Below are 6,772 nucleotides of genomic sequence, written 5' to 3'. Positions count from 1 at the left end.
CTGAATTCATCCTATTCGCCCCGCTAGCTGCTAGGCGACTGCCCTCATGGATCCTTGCAATGGCTGGCGCAGGAGGCGACCGCGTTCAGCTAAAGGGCCCGAGTCTGGGTACTAGGTAGTACTGAAAGCGCCGCTCACCCCAGCTAATGAGACGGGGTCGATCAATCATTGTACTACAATCCAACAGCAGAGCTACTGCCCCCGCACGCCAAAAGTTCTTCAAGATAATCAGTGATAACACGGGTTACTTTTTATTATGCTCTTCGGCTACCGAGCCTAAATCGTCTCCTAGGTAAAGAACATAGCCAATGGTCATTTCTTGATGCGACTGGCGCATCCACCGGAGTTTTTTTTTTTTTTTTTTCTTGTGTTTGTTAAGCACAGAAAACCTAAATGTCGGGCCCCGCCGCCGCAATAGCCAACGTCACGCTTAGGAGGCGGCTGATAGAGGAGGCCCTGACGAAAAACAACGCCGAGCGCTCCTGCTGGAACACGGGAATAAGCGCGAAGGGCAGATAGAAGAAGGGCTTTTGCAAAGCTTAACGTCTCGTCGTGCTTCATGCCGGTCGAACTTATTGGTGATCGTTATCGAGTCTACCTACACTAATTATGTTAGATGGTGTTTCATCCGCAAGATCTTCTTCTTTGCAGTCTGATTGCTGTTAAGCCCATATACGAATCAAATGGAAACGGCCCTTCTAGAGGCCTGAAGTCCTACATATTTTAGAATGAGCGTTGTCACGACCCTTTTTTTGCATCTACAGCCCTGTTAGAGCCTACTCCAATCAAACTGAAACAGTCTGTTTGGCCTAACGCGCGCCTTCTAGAGGCTGAAAAAATATTTTTTAAACACCGACTTATTCAATAATTACTAATTTTTACCAGCGGTTCCCGTAACCATCGGGCAACAACCTGCGCCTTCACGAACTCACCGAGTGAACTCCCTGCCACTGCGGCCTATCCTTCGGCCAGGCGAGTAAGATCAAACTAGATACCAACCAGGTACACGTCCGAGATATACCGGGTGGCAAGTTAAGAGAGACAACTCCATTTGGAGCGAAGTCTGGACACGGTTTCTGGGAGCCGACAACCGATTGCCCCGCCCACAACAATGATGGAACCGTTTTGAGCCGAGGACGTCAAGCCCGCTGCACGAGGCGACGCAGCCACGACCCAAATGAAACAATAGGCGAGTACTCAACGAGGAGTTTGTAACGATCAGGTGGAGTGGCGTATTTGTTTACCGCTTTACATAAATGTTTGTTAAGTGAAAATGGGCTAAAAAAAAAAAAAATCTAGATACTTAAAAAAAGCATGTTTTTAAAGCTGGACAGGCAGTTCACTTCCTTAAAGAAGTCCACTGAAAAGTTGAAATTTGTTTGATTGTGGCAACCCAGCTGCGGTGTTGATCGGAAATGAAATATTTAACCCTTCTTTTGTCCCCAGGTGAGGTGAGAGTGGGGGAGAGCGGGATGAGAGTGTTCCTGTCAGCCGGTCTGCGGAGCCAACTCCAGACCTGGGCACAGACTGTGGTCGCGACATCAGCACCAAGGCTGTCCTGTGTTTCGTCGCACGCCATAGTCAGCGACAGCGACGTTTCTAGTCATCTTCTACGCCACTTGTCGCCGCCAGATAGCGACTCCTCAACTGGAAAGGCGCGCCGATCGACGGAAGGGCCCCGCGCGCCAAGTACAAAGATAACATAACCGCGATCTGGATGGGCGCGAGAAGAAGCGAAGAATGACGCCCTAGTACTCCCTGCCCAGCGGGAAAGGGCAGAGGAGGGGAGCAAGGAAGAGCGTAGGATAAGAGGGATACGTGTTTGTAGACTCCTGGGACTTGCGGACAGACACTATGCTTACTCTGACCCATCTGGGAGAACACGCTGGCTATTTTCGGGGCTGCACTCACAAATATATAGTGGTCAAGACCGCTCGCTGCTTCCGATCTACAGGAGGGCGTGGGTTCAATCTCAGCCGAGGTATGGAATTTTATCCTCAAAATAAATTGAAAATTTGCCCACAATAATAGTAGTAGCCTACTGCTGGAGTAAAGGGACTTTTCAGTCCTATGCGAGCAGTATAAATAAGCACTATTATTATTATTATATTTATGAACAAAATATTGGTTCTCAAGTCGCACTGGAGCATCAATTCCAAACAACTGAGAGACCAAAATTGTCTTCCGTCTGACTTAAAAGCGAGAGTTTTCGTTCGTAAGTACGTGTGTCAGACTCATGAGGACACCAAAATGGAGGTGCTTGAAATTCCAGCGAACATTAACTTGTCTGTTCACTGGAATTTCAACTACCTCCAAGCCTGATAATGCAATTGACCGACGTACTACATAATTAACACAACACATTTTGTTGAGATGAAAGAATATTAATCAAGACTCAAACAATCGATAAATACGATCTCCTATGGTATGTATATGTTGTGGATTACGTTTTAGTAATCGCAACACTAAGTGACTGTAATCTCCTTTAGACTTTTTTTTACGAAGCCAAAAGGTCGGACTCACTCGAAATGGGTGTATTGGACTGATTGATCTCAGGTACCATAAGCGTTGTACAAAACAATACAGGGTGTATTGGAACTTTAGCCTCACGCATTGTTTACAAACATGACTAGGAAAATAGTAATATTTGTAGTTTTTTTTTATATATATATCGGAATCGGACTCCTCGCTCACTATCACTCTCCAACTATTACCGTTTTCCATTATTTAGAAGGGTAAAAATAAATAAACAACGAAAGTTTGGTTAGTTTGGTTACACACAAAAGATAAAAATAATATTTAATGACAACGAGATAAACTAATAATAATAAATTGACTTAATTATTAGGGAAACGTAAATGCAGTTTTTTTGTGTTATTATGTCACAACTTTGGTGCTCACTGCAGCATTGTAGGATTTTTCCAATATCTCAATAATCCTAAAATCCAATGTTTACCTACCATGCTGGCACCGGTCGCTATGCGCATTTATATGTCATAGCTACTCATTTTCCTCACGAGGCTGAGTGGGCCCCGCAACAGCCAGTCACGGAATCAATCATTTGCATGATACAAATTTCTTGACCCCGCCGGGAATCGAACCCGGGTCTCCCGCGTGCAAGGCGAGCGCAGTGACCACTACGCCATGGGAGCTGAGGGAACTGAATCGCTATCGCTTCTCGGATCTTAATAAAAATAAAAAATAAAATCGTTGTAAAGGGATTATTAATTTTGAAATTCGGGTCTTTTGTATGTGTATTTTGTAATATGAATATTTTTTAAAAGACTTGATAGTTTATTTCTATTTATCTCTTCCATTTTGCTTTCCGCTACGTTTATTTTGTATCCAGACCGACCGACCGACAGACAGACAGACAGACGACACCGAAGCGAATACAATAGTCCGTCCACTATACCTTTTATTATTAGTAATAACTAATAATAAAGGAAGGACGGACTAAAAATCCACCTTTTTATATGAACTCTAGCAATGAAAATACACCCATTTCATTCCATTCCGACCTCAACTTGTATTATATACTGTGTGCCATATTTTTTTATTGTCCTATAAACATACTGTGTATACCTAGATTGTATTTATTATATTCGATACTATCAGTGCTTTTGCTACTTACAATAAGGTGATGAGACCCGAATTTTGAAATGGAAAAAACTTTCTTTGAGACCTGTTACCTGGGCCGATTAAATACATATGTAATTTCATGTATGAACTTGGGTGATCAGGATAAAGGATCTTAATAAAAATATAAAATTCCATACCTCGGCTGGGATTGAACCCACGCCCTCCTGTTTACCAGGCGAGCGCCTTGACCACTACACCACCGAGGCAAATGGGCTGGAGATAGGCGAAAATTCACCGGGTCTAGTGAAGTCTGTAGTGGACGCAGCCTATTCTGTGGTTCTCCTGGATTTCCGGTATGTCCAAAATCCGTGACGTCATAATTTCCGTGAGGTTAGCTATTTTTTTGGAGCCATGTATTGTGAAGTTAGCAAATACAAGTGCAAGTCAAGATTCTGTAGTGAACAAATTCGTAGTCTACCTATTTAATAATAATGTGTTTCTCAAGTGTTCAGTGAGGTATAGAATTCATTCAGGATACCCCCAAAGGTCTAATCAGATCCCAAAAAAAACTAATAAAACCTTTTAACCAAAAAAAATGTCAGTGTTTTTAGAATCTCGTTCGATCAAATAAATTCGAATAAGCCCTAATTTTTAAGTTTGATCTCAATTTTACTTTTCTATTGCACTGATTTTGAATTTGAAAACGTAAAAAAAAAATCCAATAGATTTTTAGTGGAAGGTACCTAACATCCACTATATGTTAGGTTAATTTCTCTACCACCAATAAAACTACAGAGCTCTATTACCTACTCTGTGTGCTCTTTTAATAAATAGGTACCTATTTTCCTAGTTATATAAATGCAAATTTGACGAACAAGAGAAACTTTTAGGTATTATTTTTTATTTAAATTTTACTAGGTACGTTTTTTATACATTTTTTGTACCATAGTAACATATATTAGCGATAAAACTTTTTTTGATTCGTCACGTGTTAGTATTTATTGTACTAGAAATAAACATAATAATTAAAAAATCCCATTATATTAAATTAACTGTGTACCTATATCTAAATTTTTATTTCTTTAGTCGACTTCCTTCACGTACCTACCTAGTGGTCCTTTCATTGGACTATAAGAACAAAGATCACCACAGCTTGAATTATAACGCTGAACCACAGCTTGAATTATAACGCTGAACCACAGCTTGTAAAAAAAAAAATGAATAAATCTCATATATTATAAAGCAGTTCGTATTGTATTATAGAGCGGTAAAAAAAAATAAATGAAAAAGAAAAAAAAATAAATAAAATAAAATTCAAATCCACGACTAGTTTCTGTTAACAGCCGTAGTAAATAAAATGTATTACTTTTGCCTTTTGCCCTCTTACTCAAAATAGGTAGGTACATTTAGATAAACAACCAGAGCTCTTGTTTTTTTTTTCTGAAAAAGGGGCCGGTCAGGGCCGAAGAAATGCCATAAAGTGGTTAATAAATGTCGGCCGCGATTTTGTGGCAGGAAAAATGGGTACGTCCACAACGGGGACTATAAGCGAGAGACCAGGGTTCAATTCCCGGCGAGATTAAAAAAAGAGAGGTAGGTATTTAAATTGAAATTTCTGACCTGAAAAAGGGGCCGGTCAGGGCCGAAGAAATGCCATAAAGTGGTTAATAAATGTCGGCCGCGATTTTGTGGCAGGAAAAATGGGTACCTACGTCCACAAACTCCACAACGAAGAATCGACCCTCGCCTAGTACCGACCCAAGAGAAAATAAACCATGCTAATGAATAGAAGCGTCCTCAACGGAGCACTAACCATATAGTACCGACCAAAGCAGAAAATTAAGATTTTTTTCTGCAAGGGTCTATTATGTTGCGGGTTGATAGAGGGGAAATGTGCCACAACGGAGAACCGACCATCGCCTAGTACCGACCCAAGAGAAAATAAACAAACCATGCTAATGAATAGAAGCGTCCTCAACGGAGCACTCACCATAGTACCGACCAAAGCAGAAAATTGAGATTTTTTTCTGCAAGGGTCTATATGTTGCGGCCGCACACATATCTTAGATTTTTTTTTTTTAGAGCTTTGATAGAGGAGAAATGTGCGAAGGAAGACGGGATAAGAGAAAGCCAGCCGTTTCAAGAACGGTCCTTATCTTTTTGGAAATTGAACCGAAACGCGTAGAACCACGTTTTGATTGAACCCTCGACCACGCGCTTATAAGTCAGACGCGCTACCCTCCAAAAGCTAACTCGGCTGGCTGAAGATTTTGAAACAAACCAATTTGATTGCTTGATGCAAGAGTTAAAGCGTTTAAACACTGACTGTGGCCCCGGCCATGAGCTGGTTCGGATAAACCGGGCCTTGGAAAGACTTTATAAAGCACCCTGTATAATCATCTCAGATCTCACAAAAGGAAATGTGTAATAAAATTTCCGAATCAGCGGCTGAAGATTTTGAAACAAACCAATTTGATTGCTTGATGCAAGAGTTAAAGCGTTTAAACACTGACTGTGGCCCCGGCCATGAGCTGATTCGGAGAAACCGGGCCTTGGAAAGATTTTATAAAGCACCCTGTATAATCATCTCAGATCTCACAAAAGGCAATGTGTAATAAAATTTCCAAATCGGCTATCTCTACGCCACTGATTTTGTCGTTCGAATAAAGCATCGTGTAAACGCGGCGTGATCCATAGCAACAGAATGTGCGTCCCTAGCAACCAATTAGGTGGAGCAACATTTTTGTTTTTGTCTCAGAAGAGGTTTTTGTACCTACAGTTCAAATTTCAAAATAATCAAGTAAAAAAAACTTTCTCTTATCGTTTTGACATTTTAAAACCTTGAGTAGGTATGTAATCTATTATTCTAATCAGTGCATTTGCGTTCAGTAATTTATTATTCTCATCCATAAATTAATGTGCTAATTGCAAGGACGTGAGTATCAAAACTAAGCAGCTGCTTTATTGGATAATTTCCATTGATTCTACTGTACACTGAGTTATTAATGACTAGGGCTTACTGGCTCGGTGTTTATCATTTCATTATTCATTAGACGATAAGAGCTAATTGGTTTGTATGTTAATCTGGTAAGTGTTTTTTCCTTATTGATTAGTTTTTGCTTTTCAAACACTATCTGGAAAATCCCAGTTGAGTTGGCTAAGTGTAGTCAAGGGAATAGATACCTAGCTC

Source organism: Diaphorina citri, unplaced genomic scaffold (genome assembly GCF_000475195.1).
Source record: "Diaphorina citri unplaced genomic scaffold, Diaci psyllid genome assembly version 1.1 scaffold2225, whole genome shotgun sequence".
In the NCBI taxonomy this organism is placed as follows: Eukaryota; Metazoa; Arthropoda; class Insecta; order Hemiptera; family Psyllidae; genus Diaphorina; species Diaphorina citri.
This window is presented reverse-complemented; position numbering follows the sequence as displayed.